The sequence below is a fragment of the Dermacentor andersoni genome, chromosome 1 (genome assembly GCF_023375885.2).
Source record: "Dermacentor andersoni chromosome 1, qqDerAnde1_hic_scaffold, whole genome shotgun sequence".
NCBI lineage: Eukaryota > Metazoa > Arthropoda > Arachnida > Ixodida > Ixodidae > Dermacentor > Dermacentor andersoni.
The window spans coordinates 143,646,713-143,664,609 of NC_092814.1; the positions used below are offsets into that span (position 1 = coordinate 143,646,713).

General features: G+C 43.9%; 1 pseudogene; it reads right to left on the reverse strand.

Annotated features, from left to right (window-relative positions):
- Positions 1-633: 633 nt before the first annotated feature.
- On the reverse strand, positions 634-813 carry LOC126546488 (U2 spliceosomal RNA; annotated as a pseudogene).
- Positions 814-17,897: the final 17,084 nt, after the last annotated feature.

Below are 17,897 nucleotides of genomic sequence, written 5' to 3' on the forward strand. Positions count from 1 at the left end.
TTAGGACAATTGTCACAAGCGCCATTTGTCGGCAGCCGGCGCGCATTTGTTGTGTCACACAATGGGGACGAATTTTAAGAAGTTCGGCAGCATGCTACACTTCTGTAACACGTGAAGGCGAAAGCTTGTTGCACACTTGGCAATGCATTAAGTTATACAATCGTAGGGGTCAGACTTTTGCAAGACATAAGGCGCTACAGTGTGAAGTAAACGTGTGGCGCTTTAGGTTGGACTCCTCAATGACACATGCGAGCACCTAATGCACTGCCTAATGGTGCAGCATGCTTGTCGCTAGTAAGGGTTATAGTGTTAACACAAGCCGAACACAATTATGTTGCATCCTTCCAGCAGGGGAAAGCAGCAGTCGCGGTGGAACGCCTTGCTCCCGCCACTTCGTACGTCGCACCTCGTTTCTCGTTCGACGAGCATCCTCGACTGTAGCGTACTTCTTTGGCGTACCGCGCCGTCCGTTAGGCCCCGGGAGAGCGTCCTCCGCCGCCTTCTCCTTCGCTTCGCAGTCGACTGTCGCTACAATCGCCGCCGCTGCCGCCGTGTGACGTCAGCGATGCAACACCTGTTTTACAGCGAAGCTGTATATGACGAGTTTCCACCGGATCGATGTCCGTAGACCAAAAACGGTGGGACGATCCCGAAGCTAGTGCAAAACCGGGCGGACCCACGGCGGATGTGAAGCAGGCTTCAAGCACTCCGCTAACTTGCAAAAATAAGTTCAATATATTTGGTCCAAATACAGCCCGCATCAGATATTAAGCTGATAAGAACAGATACTACACTTTCACCCGCGCCGGCCATGTCTACGTTCGCCCCACCCTCTCTTTGCCGGCGTTCCAAGCGCTTGCGTATCTCCTTCTGCTCTCCCGTGGTGGCGGTCCCGTTGAAACCTCACTCGTGTCTAGTTTCCTCCGGCTCCTCGGGGCGGCGGTGCCGTCGTCCACGCGAATGTATATAAATATCACGCTAAATGAGTCCGTACCTATGTTCAAAATTCTGTGTCGCCTCTGTGTCGTATGCTAAACAGCTTCGCCTGTCATCCACCTTCACAGCGTGGAATCGTCGATAATTTTTTTCTGTCTCGTTCCCCTCTCCACTCGCCACTTGCTCAGAGAAGGTCACGTGTTTTCTTTCTTGCACCACTAGACACGTGGCGTTTTTTTCTTTCAAGGCCATCGTGCAACGGGGGGGAGCCATTTAAGAAGAAGCTTTAGCTCGGGCCCAACTCCGATGCGGCCTATTCAAATACATGTAAAACGCAAAGACGATTTTATGAGATAACCATTGGACCGATTGTAATGCAATTTGTTGCATTTGAGAGAGAAAGTTAAATTCTAGTGACTGTTGCAAGCGGAATTGCGATTTAGGGACTGAAATTTGTTAAAAGAATTTGCAAAAATTCAAACGCTCGAAAAGATAGACGCACAAAGTTTATAAATTAATAGTTCTGCATCAAGAACAGATATCGCCGTTCTGTAAACGGTATCCACTAGGTCATTCAAAGCGGACAAATTCGATATGTTAATTAATATCGTACAGGAATTTGTTACGTTGTGTACAAGTGCTCCGAAAAAGGTGTATTTCCATATTACTGAATTTTTTTAGATGCATGTGTCAGTTATCAATTTTGTCCGATTTAGATGTACTATCAGATACAATCCACAGAATTGTGATATCACTTTTCCTTGCTGAGTTAGAGACTTGTATACTTCGTTTTCTAAAAATTTGATTTTTGCCAGTTTTTCATAAAAAAGTTTACGATCTAAAAAAGAAGTTTGAAACCAACAGTCACTAGCATTTAAGTTTTTTTTTTAGTGCAACAAACCTCGTCAAATTTGCTGCAGGGGTCGCCGAGAAAAACGAATTCTCCTTTTACTTGTATTTAGATAGGAGCACCCTAGCTAAAGTGTCCTGTTAAGGCTTTCGCCTTAGCAGAGACCGCACCGTAACGCTAAAGTCAATTCGCTGTCTTCACTTTTTTACCGCCAGCAAGCCTAGTTTTATTCCGGAAACCTTAAATTTTTCTGCGGTGTTGTAAAAAACTGAAGCTACTTGTTGACAGTTGCACATCGGCCCATTGATGCAAGCTGACATGCAGACGGAAATTTCGCTTCGGTATATGTTAGCGGTTGCTCTTCATTTTTTACACAAGTAGAAACTTTGCAATTTATATCTGCTCCATTTTTTGTTCATAAGAACCATGGAGTCAAAAATATTTTTTCTGTGGTCGCCTGCGTTACAAGCCATTTACCGACATAATATACGCTCTGTAAATGTAAATGAGGAATTTTGTACCTAATAAAAAAATCTATTTCTGCATTGTTGAAAATGAAAACACGAGTTCATTTGTCAGCAATATTTAGTAGAACCCAACAAGCGCTCATACAAAGACATAGAAAGGACATAACCAACGGTACGTTGCGCCTTCTTTTCTGTCCTAGCCGCAATCTCCGTTCCATGAGGCATTTCATTGTTCTATATCAAAGAAACAAATACACAGGGAGAGCGCTTTCTCAGTGTATCTGCTTTCTTCTACGTCCTCGTTCAGTCGCACTTAGATACTCTATCATGGACTCTAACCAAGTAGCCCGCCAACGTGTTTTAATCTATATCAAAGCAACTTTCAATCAGCAGTTTTCGCGTACGATGAGCAATGCAAACATTCCATGTCCCAGGAGCCTACAAGCAGCGCTACACAATTAAGATACAGCGAGACATACGATTTTGGGCGTACAAACATTTGAGGATACCAGGCATGGTATTCGCAATGGGGCCTGGTGAGGGGCCCTTTAAGCAAGCTCTTCGACACCGCTCAATGCTGAGCTAGACTAGTCAGAAGAGTCACTCGGAGGTGCTCGCTGACTTGATGAATTTTAACGTGTTTCGGAAGGATCGTACGGCGAGACGGGGAGGAGGCGTCCTTATAGATGTCAGCCAGCAGTTATGGTGTTCTGTTGTTAGCGTCATGTCAGACCTGGAAATCCTTTTCATTCATTGTCACGCCGCTGCACAATACGTATTTTTGGGCGTTTGCTACAGTCCCCACACAGTAGCACCGATTTTGCTTTTCAACTTAACAATGTACTCTGTAAAATAACTTCTCAGTACCACAAAACTGCCCTCCTCCTCTTCGGAGACTTTAACTTTCTAGATATTGATTGGCACAATTTAGCTCCCTCTTTAGTAAATCAGAAAGAAGCAAGAAATTTTCTTGATGTTTGTTTTAATTTTAACCTTGCTCAACTTGCATGCGAACCAACAGGCGTCACACAAGACACAGCTAACGTATTAGACATAATACTAACAAGTCGATGAGACAGTTTATCGTCAGTTGCCTTTTTAAAGAAAATTAGCGACCATAAGGTAATTCATGGTTCCTTTGACATTGCGCCAATCCCACGCGAGACACTCCAGAAGACGATACATCTTTTTAGCAAAGGCAACTACGAGGCTATACGCAATAATCTGTACGACTTCTCTATTTCATTCGAGGCATCCTTTAACAAACACACAATCCACACTAATTGCCAAAGCTTTAAAGAAAAAATAAACCATCTAGCAGAGAGGTTCATTCGAAAGATAACGTTTCGAACGCAGCTTCAGAAGCCATGGTTCACCAATTCCTTAAAGAGAGTTGAAAATAACAAGAAACGCTTGTACCGCGCAGCAAAGGGCAGGACAAACGCATGCGTCTCGGTTAAATATTACGCAGTGGAACGCGCATATTTATCAGCTATTCGGGAGGCAAAACAGTCATTATTTCACTAAGATCCACCAAAAATGCTAGTCAATAATCCAAGAACATTCTGGCAGGTGATCAAATCTCGAGAAATAAAGAGTATTGCGTTAGTGAACAAAAAATCTCAGTGCCCTTCTACTCTGTGAAGAAGGACCAGCCGCGAAGCTGTGTATGTGGGCGCCTTAATGGCGAACTGCACCTCCACCACGGGCCAGCCCGGCATTGCACTACCTTCGGGACCGGACCACGTATGGGGAGTACTTAACGCCTGCTTGACCTCCGCCCCGGGTCGGGCCGGTATTGCACTAGCTTCGGGATCGGTCCACGTATGGGTTGTGCTTAACGCCTGCTTCACCTCCACCGCGAGTCGGCCCGACATTTCACTATCTCCTGGATCGGCCCACGTATGGGGAGTTTTTTGCTTACCACAATGACACGAAAATTTCCTTGGATGGTAGAGGAACACAGCTTTGCTCAAAAACAGAGAAACGACGAATGCGCTAAACGTTTAAGCCGAAAGCCTTTCTGCAATCATGGTGAATTCAAAAGGCGCAGCGCGACTGGGACGGAGACAAAGAAACACAAACCACAACACAAGCGCTCTCTAACAACTGGTTTTATTTGCACCGAACCCGGACTATTTATGCGCAAAAAGGCTTGCAATGTAGCATCGTGGTTAGCACAGATATGGTCACATATGATCAACCAAAAACAAGACATCGCAAACGTTTAAGGACCCGTTACTAAATCCACAGAAACAGTAAGAACAATATATGTTCATCGAATATACTATACTATCGCCAGGTATCTCAATGCTTCGGCTTAAGGCGAAGTCACTATGCATAAGCAAATATGATAATGGCAACAAGTAACATGCGCACAGAACAAGGTATCCACCTACCTGGTTTGAGCAGGCTTCTGTAACGAAAAAAAACACCCTTAAGAAGGGGTGAAACTTTTAGACCTAGACAAAACCCTCAAGGAACTCAATCTCATCGTCACTCAAAAATATGGATAGCTTGCTGACGCAGTTGTCTGCCAATCTTTTGATAAAAGAGAGCTTCCATGATTTCTCTCTCGGTCCTTTCTTTTGCTTTCATCAGAAACTTAGAGTCGTCAAATTTTGGTTTGAAGCCACACAGCTTGCAATGTTTAGCCAGAAAGCTGCTTGTCTTATTACGCACATTAAGATTATGCTCCCTGGCCCGCTCGTTGAAACATCTCCCCGTTTGGCTTATATAGCGGCGACCGCAACCCAAATGAATTTCATAGACATTTGCCACACATTCTGTGAATTTATTTCTGGCTGAGTAGTGCATTGTGGCAACTTCTCTTTGTCATTGTACAAATTTTTGTCAACTTACACGGCACAGAAAATACAATCGGAACCTTATGCTTCGAAGCAATCTTCTTAATGCTGTGTGACAATTTATGAAAATACGGAATCACCTGCACCGGCCGTTTTTGCTTACCAGGCTTACTTTTTGGATTAGGGTTCTTAATATTTCGAAGCAACGCTTCTGAAACCGCAGTAACTAAAACCGATGGGTATCCGGCTTCCATCGGCTGCGTCACCTGGAAGCCGAAACTTTCGCTCATTACGTGGGAACATGTTTCTGTTAGGACAGTTTGAAGGCAATTCATTACTATTCCTCTTTTGACAAGTTTGGAATGAGCACTATTAAAAGGCAGTAGCCCCTTTTTAGACCTCGGTTATATTGCCAGAATATATGGTTATCCCTAAATACCAACAATAGGTCCAGAAACTGTAGCTGGCAGTTCTTTGGAGTTTTCCAAGTGAAGCTAAGCCGGGCAGAGTTGGATGAGAACACCTTAATAGTGTCATGAATAGCAGCCTCCAGATCATCATTTGAAACATTTCTTAAAATTTCGAGAAAATCATCGACATACCGGCATATTTTAACAACGCGAGAATCCTGCACATGTGAGTATATGCGTGTCTCGACATAGGGCAAAAACACGTCACAAACAACCGGGGCTACTGCCGAGCCTATACATGTTTCTCGCCTTTCGGAGGAAAAAGTTTCCCTCAAACTTCACAGCAGTGGAGTTCAAATAAAATTGTAACAAGTTTAAGCCAGCGTCATTTCGAATCCCTGTAGCATTCTGTAAATCGCCTTCTCCGTAAGCCGCTATCTTTTCTTTTAAGACACTTGGAGCTCTTGATGGTCTCTTGATTTGACGACACAAAGTTTCTGATAAAAGCAAAGGAAAGGACCGAGCGAGAAATAGTGGAAGCTTTTTTTATCAATAGATTGGCGGACAAATGCGTCAGGAAGCCATCGATATTTTTGAGTGGCAATGAGATTGAGTTTCTTGAAGGCTTTGTTTAGGTCTAAAAAGTTTCACCCCCTTTTGAAGGTGTTTCTTTTAATGCTCAAGTCAAGTGTGTGGATACCTTGTTCTGTGCGCATGTTCCTTGTTTCCGTTGCCATATTTTCTTATGCATAGTGAGTTCGCCTTAGGCCGAAGCATTGAGATACGTGGCAATAGTAGACTATGTTCGATGTCCATATCTTGTTCTTGCTGTTTCTATGGATTTAGTAACGTGTCCTTAAACGCTTGCGGTATCTTGTTTTTTGGTTGATCATGTGTAACCATACCTGTGCTAACTGCGATGCTACATGGCAAGCCTTCTTGCGCATAAATAGGCCGGGTTCGGTGCAAATAAAAGCAGTTGTTAGCCCTTGTGGTGTGGTTTGCGTTTCTTTGTCTCTGTCCAAGCCGCGCTGCGCCTTTTGAATAGCCATGAACAAACTCGCCCAAATCAAAGTTTTACTGTTCATGGTGAAGTTTGTGTCAGCAGACCTGAACGCCGGAGGGTCCGCTGAAGCGTCAACACGCCATATGAAGACAGGTTAAAAAAAAGATTGATAGTGACAGTTGAAGATAACGTTATATTAGAGATTGGTAGAGGTTAATAATGACTTGTAAGGACTAATAACGACTACTAATGACTTGTAATGACTACTAATGACTCCGAAATGACCAATATGTCTAACGACAGCTTGTAATGACGAGAATTGATTAGAAATAGATAAAAATGAGTAGTAATGACTAGAATGACTACTAATGACTTGTAATGATTACTAATGAGACTATGGAATGACCAATATGTCTAACGACGGCGTGTAATGACCACAATTGATTACAAATAACTAAAATGCTTACTAGTGAGCAGTAATAAATAATAATGACTGAAATGACTTGTAATGACTATGAAATGACTAATATGTCCAACGACAACTTGTAACGACAACAATTGATCAGAAATGACTAAAAATGCTTAGTAATGACCAGTAATGACTACTAATGACTACCAAATGACCAATATGTCTAACGACGAATTGTAATGACGAAAATTGATTACAAATGACTAAAATGCTTACTAGTGAGCAGTAATGACTAATAATGACTGAACTGACTTGTAGTGACTATTAAATGGCTAATATATCTAACGACAACTTGTAACGACTACAATTGATTAGATATGACTAAAAATGCTTAGTTTAATCACGAGTAATGACTAATAATGACTGAAATGACTCGTAATGACTACTGATGACTATGATATGACCAACATGTCTAACGACGGCTTGTAATGACCACAACTGATTGGAAATGACTAAGGATGCTTAGTAATATTAATGGCTGAACTGACTTGTAATGACTACTAATGACTACGAAATGACCAATATGCCGAACGAGAACTTGTAACGACTACAATTCATTAGAAATGACTAAAAATGCTTAGTAATGACCAGTAATGAGTAATAATGACTGAAATGACTTGTAATGACTATTAATGACTAGGGTATGACCAACATATCTAACGACCGCTTGTAATGACCACAATTGATTACAAACGACTAAGAATGCTTAGTAGTGAGCAGTACTGACTAAAAGAAAGAAGGGAAAGAGAAAGGGCAAGGAGAAAGAGGCGAATGATAAGAGGAGGAAGAGTAGGCTTTCGTAGTTCAATTCTTAAGAGAGATCTTAAAAGACCCTGTATTTTTAACACCGCTTTTGTGTGAGCAGTCTCCTATGAACCTAATTTGTCATTTCCTCCTACAGTTAACAACTCAACTAGTGCCATGCCCTCGGTAGCCTTTTTTGCCGATGGTATTTTGTCCTTAATAGACGATCTTAAACTAACATCCTCGGGCGGAGTAGATAACATAAACCCAAAAGTGTTAAAAATACGAAAGACATTAGCGCCGCTTATTTGTGTTTGCTGTTCTCGCAGTCGCTCTCCACTGGCATCATACCACATGAGTGGAGGTGTTGAGGGTTGTTCCCATCTACAAATCAGGCGATAAGAACTCTCCACTTAACTATCACCACATCTCACTAAGAAGTGTACCTTGAAAAAACATGGAACATTTCATTTATACCGAAATTATGAAATTTTTAGACATCGGTAGCTTTTTCCATCCTTCACAGCATGGATTTTGCAGAGGCTTTTCCTGTAAAACGCCATTGGCAGTTTTCCTTAATGATCTTCACGCTAATCTAGACATTTGATAAGGTACCACATCAACGATTATTACAAAAACTATCTCTGGCAAATGTGCACCCCGATATCTTGCGATGGATTGAAGCATTCGTTAGTAATCGCTCGTAGTTTGTCCTTATTAACAACAGTACATCTGATTCCGTACATGTAACTACATAACATACACGTAGAAACTACGCAGTCTTACAAATATCTTGGTGTTACCTTTACTAATGACTTGTCTTGGAGCGCACATATTTGTAAAGCCATCTCATCTTCTAATAAATCCCTGGGTTTTTATAATGAAAGCTAAAGCAAGCCCCCAAGCATGTGAATTTACTAATAAAACAATAATCAGACCTAAACTCGAATATACGTGACCCGTATGGAGCCCTCATCCAGCATATCTAATCAACGCACTTGAATCAGGGAAAAACCATGCCATAAGATTCATCCATTCAATGTATCCTTATGATGTCAGCGTGTCATCATTGAAGAAAGAATCCGGTTTGGTTATCCTCGCTAATCGTCGTCGCATCTCAACTCTCTCTGTGTTTAAGTTTTATCATACTTCACTTAATCAACCACGGTACATTATTCCCGCTGCCCGCATATCACACCGCACTCGGCACACGTACCAAGTTTGGCCGCTCTCGCACTCATACAATCACCTTTTCAGGCTCATTCTTTATTCGCGCAGCAACAGATTAGAACAACCTGCCCCACCAAATTGCCGCCATAACCTGTACACCTACATCCATGCAAAAACTAACAGACCATTTTTCAGAATAAGAAGCACGGGATATGCTACTCGCATTCATTACGTGGGCTACCTACGTATGTACTTGATGAAATTATGCACCCACTTCGTTCACGTGTGTTGTATTTAAAAATTGTGTTCTGTGACATTTAACTCATGTATAATGAATATATGTACACCTACCCCTTACGTAATACCCCTTCGGGGTTTTTGAGGTAATACAATGAAATGAAATGACCCACTAGTGCTAATAATGACCGGCTCGATTTGATTATCGATAATTGCATCCCGTTCCCAGGCCTCATCTTCGACATGCTGAACATGAGCGCAACAGTTTGCCAACATTTGTTGGGTTACTGATGCCAGTGCACCTTGTAAGAGGTAGTCAACATGCACCAAAGTGAACTACTGGCTCCTCTTGGCTACGCGGCCTTTCACGACACCCCGTACATTCTAGATAGGGTTAATTTCACAGTGGTGTAGAAGCAGTCTTAACACTTCATGACCGTGTTGAGCAGCAATATTGTCTTTACGGTACACAGTGCCAGCACAGGGCAGGCTCACTCTCATAGATAGTTCCAGCAGTTAGACACGAACCATATCTGAGCTCCAAGCAATTCCCCACCTTTTAAGCCACGATTGAATGTCACGTTTTCGTGTTGACGCTGTGGACAGTTTTTCTAGAGGGACACTATGGGTACGGCGCATTATCCATAACAGTGACGCTACTGGCGGGCATGTTGGGCAATAGTTTACTCCTAAACCAGTGTGTAGAGTATATGTGCCATCTATCTACGAATAGTAGTCGACATTACTGCCTCTCTTGGTCCTGAAGAAGCCTGCTGCACCCTCAATAAATCTAGTGTCATTGCTTCCAGCGTGCACAAGGATCAGGCGGTTGACTTTTCCGGATGGGGCTGCTGGACCCGTTGATAGGCCCCTTACGAAAGCGTCCATAGATGATGCCACTGTGCTGTCTTGCCATACTTGCTACTTGGTATGGCCGGTATTTACCCGCGTTTCATCCATGTAAATGATTGCCCTGCGGAAAAATGTCTCTACAGCGTACCTGAAATCTTGTTCACAACGACGAAACGCCGGTAACTGCCCGAGGACAGTTTTCTGCGGCTCTGCACTGGTAGCTACGAGCACCCGCCGCCAGCTTGTACGGCCGGCGTCTCTCGCTCGTGAGCACGTTCGAACAGCGCGTCTGCGGAAGCCAGTATGTCGCTGCTGTAGCTTCAACTGCATGGCCACAAAAGTATGTCCACGGGCCAGCGCGCAAACGACAAATAAAACGCGAACTAAAGCCCATGCTGCTGGATCGCAGCCATTAAAGTGCATAAACATTCTGCTTTCTATTTAATAAACTTAATAAGAGGTACAAAATGAAGGTTGTACAGGTCTACGCCCCTACATCCAGTCATGATGACCAGGAAGTCGAAAGCTCCTATGAAGACGTGGAATCGGCGATAGGTAGAGTGAAAACTAAATACACCATTCTAATGGGCGACTTCAATGCCAAGGTAGGCAAGAAGCAGGCTGGAGACAAGGCAGTGGGGGAATATGGCATAGGCACTAGGAATAGCCGGGGAGAGTTATTAGTAGAGTTTGCCGAACAGAATAATATGCGGATAATGAATACCTTCTTCCGCAAGCGGGACAGCCGAAAGTGGACGTGGAGGAGCCCGAACGGCGAGACTAGAAATGAAATAGACTTCATACTCTGCGCTAACCCTGGCATCATACAAGACGTGGACGTGCTCGGCAAGGTGCGCTGCATTGACCACAGGATGGTAAGAACTCGAATTAGCCTAGACCTGAGGAGGGAACGGAAGAAACTGGTACATAAGAAGCCGATCAATGAGTTAGCGGTAAGAGGGAAAATAGAGGAATTCCAGATCAAGCTACAGAACAGGTATTCCGCTTTAACTCAGTAAGAGGATCTTAGTGTTGAAGCAATGAACGGCAATCTTGCGGGCATCCTTAAGGAGTGTGCAATGGAAGTCGGTGGTAACTCCGTTAGACAGGATACCAGTAAACTATCGCAGGAGACGAAAGATCTGATCAAGAAACGCCAATGTATGAAAGCCTCTAACCCTACAGCTAGAATAGAACTGGCAGAACTTTCGAAGTTAATCAACAAGCGTAAGACAGCTGACATAAGGAAGTATAATATGGATAGAATTGAACATGCTCTCAGGAACGAAGGAAGCCTAAAAACAGTGAAGAAGAAACTAGGGATTGGCAAGAATCAGATGTATGCGTTAAGAGACAAAGCCGGCAATATCATTAATAATATGGATGAGATAGTTCAAGTGGCTGAGGAGTTCTATAGAGACTTATACAGTGCCAGTGGCACCCACGACGATAATGGAAGAGAAAATAGTCCAGAGGAATTCGAAATCCCACAGGTAACGCCGGAAGAAGTAAAGAATGCCTTGGGAGATATGCAAAGGGGGAAGGCAGCTGGAGAGGATCAGATAACAGCAGATTTGTTGAAGGATGGTGGGCAGATTGTTCTAGAGAAACTGGCCACCCTGTATACGCAATGCCCCATGACCTCGAGCGTACCGGAATCTTGGAAGAACGCTAACCTAATCCTAATCCATAAGAAAGGGGACGCCAAAGACTTGAAAAATTATAGACCGATCAGCTTACTGTCCGTTGCCTACAAACTATTTACTAAGGTAATCGCAAATAGAACCAGGAACACCTTAGACTTCTGTCAAGCAAAGGACCAGGCAGGCTTCCGTAAAGGTTACTCAACCATAGACCATATTCACACTATCAATCAGGTGATTGAGAAATGTGCGGAATACAACCAACTCTTATATATAGCTTTCATTGATTACGAGAAAGCGTTTGATTCTGTCGAAACATCAGCAGTCATGGAGGCATTGCGGAATCAGGGTGTAGACGAGCCGTATGTAAAAATACTGAAAGATATCTATAGCGGCTCCACAGCCACCGTAGTCCTCCATAAAGAAAGCAACAAAATCCCAATAAAGAAAGGCGTCAGGCAGGGAGATACGATCTCTCCAATGCTATTCACAGCCTGTTTACAGGAGGTATTCAGAAACCTGGATTGGGAAGAATTGGGGATAAAAGTTAATGGAGAATACCTTAGTAACTTGCGATTCGCTGATGATATTGCCTTGCTTAGTAACTCAGGAGACCAATTGCAATGCATGCTCACTGACCTGGAGAGGCAAAGCATAAGAGTGGGTCTAAAAATTAATCTGCAGAAAACTAAAGTAATGTTTAACAGTCTCGGAAGAGAAGAACAATTTACAATAGGTAGCGAGGCACTGGAAGTGGTAAGGGAATACATCTACTTAGGGCAGGTAGTGACGGCGGATCCGGATCATGAGACGGAAATAATCAGAAGGATAAGAATGGGCTGGGGTGCGTTTGGCAGGCATTCTCAGATCATGAACAGCAGGTTGCCATTATCCCTCAAGAGAAAAGTGTATAAGAGCTGTGTCTTATCAGTACTCACGTACGGGGCAGAAACCTGGAGGCTTACGAAAAGGGTTCTACTCAAATTGAGGACGACGCAACGAGCTATGGAAAGAAGAATGATAGGTGTAACGTTAAGGGATAAGAAAAGAGCAGATTGGGTGAGGGAACAAATGCGAGTTAATGACATCTTAGTTGAAATCAAGAAAAAGAAATGGGCATGGGCAGGACATGTAATGAGGAGGGAAGATAACCGATGGTCATTAAGGGTTACAGACTGGATTCCAAAGGAAGGGAAGCGTAGCAGGGGGCGGCAGAAATTTAGGTGGGCGGATGAGATTAAGAAGTTTGCCGGGACGGCATGGCCACAATTAGTACATGACCGGGGTTGTTGGAGAAGTATGGGAGAGGCCTTTGCCCTGCAGTGGGCATAACCAGGCTTATGATGATGATGATGATGATTCTATTTCTAAGCGCCAAAAATACATGGTAAAAGAAGTCAGCATGCAAGTCGCAAAATATAAAGTATTCTGCGTACTTGCCCTCCTTCCAGAATTCCTTGGTGGCTGTCAAGTACCTCCGACACCAGGCGATTATGTCGTCGCGCTCGATAAGCGCTAGCTTTCACTTTCGTTTTTCAAAAATGAAACCAATGTGATGCAACAGCCTCCATAATGTCATCTTGCTGAACAGCGGCAGGTCGTCGTCTTCGTTAACCGTTGTGAGAAATTTATCAAGAGTTGGAATTTCATTTTCTGCGTACATGCTATGTACCTTAAGACGAACAATATGTAGCGTAAAGCTATCATGCTTGACGAAACACGAGCTTGCTAGTGTCACTTTGCGTGGTCTCTTCGTCGGTGAAGGCAGTCGGCCTGAGAGACACCTCATCTTGTAATCCGCGACAGTGCGAGCGGACCCTCCAGGTATGAGCACTCACAATATCAAGAACTTCGCGGACTGTCTTCTCCGGAAAGCGTGCGCTTGTCGCTGCGTAGATGTTGACGAAAAGTTGCTTGCATTGCGTTTAAAACTTCGCAGGAGATATCTTCAAAAACAAACGACGAGGCGATGCGCTTCCAGCTGAAGCGGGAGACGCCATCTTCTTTGTGTCGGCTGTTCGGACGCCAAAAAAACGTGGAACGAACTAAGAGGGATATCGAAAGTACTATGTCGCTTTCGACACTGGAGCTTTAAGCCTGCATAAATATTGTCTGTTAACAAAACAGTAACAAAATGCTAATAAATATATTTGTGTTCACGGTATCTTTATTTTATTGCATTTGAGCAGCGTTGTGCGCTAGTTTTCTTGTCGCACGTACAGCGCCGTATTACGCTGCGCAGCTTTGGCAGCGTTGCACGCTATGTACGAAACGGAGTATAGTAGTCTCACATGTTGCATTACGAAACAAAACCACATATTAAAAAAAGACCATAGGCATTTTAAATATAATTTGCTGGATATTTATCGGCACGTTAGCACAAGAACTATGCAGAAAATTGACTAGGTATAGCATGTTGTTTGGACTAGCAAGTATACCCGTTGTATGGAATAAAAAAGGAAGTTTTTGTTACTAGTATGCGAAAAATGTGGATGTGGAAAAGCACCAGGGGAGAAATTGGTGCGCGTGACGCAATTCCCGTTTACCTGGGTGATATACCAGCTTACCTAGCCGTGTTGTCAATTCCTAGAAACTCGCCTGTTCGCGTGTGATATTAACGTCATGGGCAAAATACAAGTCAATTGGAACCTTGTAAAATGTGCAGGCTGCATGCCCTGTTTTCAGAGATTTGCAATGCTTAGTAGAGATTGAGGTTACCTGACTGGGTTGTTTGCGTAGGTGGCACAAATGGCATGCCTAAGATAAAGTTGTGTATTTCTGCGTTCTATTGCATAATCGCACACACAAAAAAACTGGCTTCTCTGGGCCAACTGCGGCGCGATAACGCCACTTACCTTCAAGTTGCTTCAAGACTTCTTCAAACTGATGGCTGGCTTTTATACTTCTGTTTCATTCCTTTTTTTTTCTTGTTTTTTGAAAGTGACCCATAAACTGTTTGCACTTAGTTACTTGGTTCTTGATTTGAAACGTCACCGGATGGTGAGGCTTGCTCTTTACGAACGTTCTTGTACGCATTTTTTGTTTCTTTTTGCCAAGAGAGAGCGAGAGATAAATGAGATGCGCAAGGCAGGGAGGTTAACCGGTGGTCAAAAAATAAAATGAATAAATGATGAATGAATAATGCCAAAATAAAGATGAGTGCGCTTTGCCAAAACTCTTGCGGACTTTGGTAGCCAGTCGGCAATAGTTCTGATAGCGCGTAGCAGTAGATCCTCTCGATAGTAGTAGTATATCCCCAGTCATGGTATTTCCCTGTGTATTGCAAGAACCTCAGTTTTTATTTGAGTTATTTGACAGGGAGGCTTTTTAACAGTTTATTCCTGTGATATTATAAAATACTTCTTCTCACCGCTATGCAATTATCCTAACATGTTACGGGAACCTCTTGAACATCCCTGCATTCCGTCTTTTCATGCTCGTTCGTAATCGAATCGGTGTCGAAAGAGATATACGCTGAGTCGTCTTTACGACCTACCGGTATTATCTTTATCACTTTCGTGTTATATTCGTTAGTCAGAACAAACATAATTAAATTGCTGTGTTTTGACCAAACGCTCCTTCATGTGCGATAGTTGAAGGCAGCAAGGAAGTGACAAAAGATGGTATTGACTTTACTCGTTCTTTGGACACTTCAATTCACTCGCTTCCAGTAAATTTGGGCACCAAGTTGTACTGACAAAACAAAAGCCGACAAGTTCGTTAAGCATGAATATTGCTTAACAAGCCTGGCAGGGCTACACGCTGCACGAACAGCAGCAGTAGCAGTGCCGCCTAAATTAGTATTCTCTGTCCTTCAACATTTGTGTATCGAAAGAAACGAAAAAAGTAAAGGTGACACGAGGCAGAAGTGATTCGAGCAGTAGTAACGAAGCGTCCGGCAACAGCGAGAGCAGTGCTTTGAAACCTTCGCTTGAAACAGTTTATTTGGCCGCAGAAGCGGTCGATTGAACACTTTCGGCAAACACCGGTCTCGTTCCGGGGAACTTCCTCCGAGCGATACAAAAACGGGTGCAGAAAATAAACCCAGTGCGCCCGGCTAACGTGATTTGTATTCCTCTACGGCTACCCGACGGCTTCCGGATTCAGTCGCGGGATTTCTAGACAAAAAAGCCAACGTGTAACAAAAAGTGTTGTGGCCCCCGTCGCATTTCTCTTCTCGCCGCGTGCGAGCTCAGCTGAAGAAGAAAGGCGTTGGAAAACTGGGATAGCTGCACGCGCCTCCTGTCGGGGTTTCAGATTTTGCCTCCCTAAAGCCCGCGCCCTGGGGCTCGGAAGGTGTACAACGAATCGGCGCGACTCCATGGGGAGTACACGGAGAAATGTAGGCATGCCCATCTTTCTTCTTACGCCAAAATGCTCGCCTGATCTTCCGTGTGTGCATAATATACTAATACCCTCGGACACACCCCACTCTGTCGCCCAATAAAAAAAATGACAACCATTCCGCTCTGTGAAGATGGAATGTCAGCGAAAGCTGACGACTTTCAAAGCTCTCAAACGTAAAACAAAGTGCTTTCGCTGCCATTCCGTCTTCACAGAGTGGAAAGTTAGTCATTTTTTGCGTTGCGAGTCTGGCATCGTTCCTCGTTCGGAGGTGCCCGGGCTCGCGATTGTCGTTTTCGTTCAGCATCACGGAAACGTTCTTCGTCGGTGGTCTTTTCACGCCGGTGCCATTTACATTCTCGTTGCTGTTCCCTCCAGCGCTCTTCGTGCGCATGTTGTTCTTCGGGTGTACGAACTATATGTGTCCACCCCACCGATATCACAGCTGTTTTTAGCGCCGATGCCTCTCCTGTTTATATACTGCGATAACCTTGACGTCACGTTATTGTTTACGGCGAGCACTGTAATCTGTTCAGCATTTTGACATCTGCGCCACCGGACTGCACCCGTATGGGTTTGTTACAATTAAATTATGGGGTTTTACGTGCCAAAACCACTTTCTGATTATGAGGCACGCCGTAGTGGAGGACTCCGGAAATGTCGACCACCTGGGGTTCTTTAATGTGCACCTAAATCTAAGTACACGGGTGTTTTCGCATTTCGCCCCCATCGAAATGCGGCCGCCGTGGTAGGGATTCCAACCCGCGACCTCGTGCTCAGCAGCGCAACACCATAGCCACTGAGCAACCGCGGCGGGTGTATGGGTTTGTTAGAAATTGCTAAGTCCGTTTCTGTTGCCGGACGCCGAAAAAACTACGGAAGGTTAGTCATATACAGCTTTCGCTGTAAAAGAAGGTTCAGAGAGGGAAGAGAGAAAGTTACTGCGCTCTAGTATCTCAAGCTTGTCGCACCAATCGAGCAACCGGCTAACGAGTGCACGATTCTTTGTCACTGCTGTAGCCAGAATATCCTAGATCATATCTTGAGATGATTACCTTACATTTACTTTTCAATGAAATGTAACAGCCATGCATCCCACGGCCTGCGTTGTCTGTCCCATTTCGCAGGTGCTGTTTGTTTAAACATGACTGCGGGTATGTGAAAAAAATGCAACAGAAAAGAGATCTGTAGTACTGCACACACCGGCGACCCTCTACAAAACACAGGTGAACCATGATGTACGCGTAATTACGAAGCGGCGCAAATGATCTGAAAGCGACAGAAAGACACATAAAGACACAAGTATCGATCGGCCACTGCTTTGTTTTCAGACAAGGTAATACGCCAAGTAGGGCATTGGATGCGGAGTAAAATACAAAACTGTAGCAATGAAGTCAAAAGCACGGTTTATGACAGTTGTCACTAGGGACGCATTAAACTGCGACGCTGCTCAAGAGGCGCAGCCAAAAGTGCTCTTAAAAATGGATTCACAAACTTCTCGTAAACACAACCGAGCCTCTGTGTCGTGTGGTGTCACCTAGTGATGTAGGCTTATACGAACTGTATTCACCATCGCCACTCTCCTCCTACTCATCATCGTGATAACACAAATGATTTCTGCCAGCTAATTCAACTACAAGGCTCTCGAACTACTACTGCTCGTTGTCAAGCGATCCCGCCCTGTACACTAGATTTTCAAATATTATCAGTTCACGAAATTCCGTGCCGGCTCCGGTTGCATTTCCGTTCACTTAATGTGCATGCCTGTACTGCGTGGGATATAAACACAACGGACTACTTCTCATACGCATTACACGGCATGCCAAGCTAATTTTTCTTTCGTAATGGAGGCTTCATTCTTGATTTCTGTAAAGGGAGTTCGCAAAGCACCAGTCTTTGCTGAACTTCAATCCTACCTTGCAGTCTACGCATTTTATAGCCATTAGCTATACCGCAATGCCT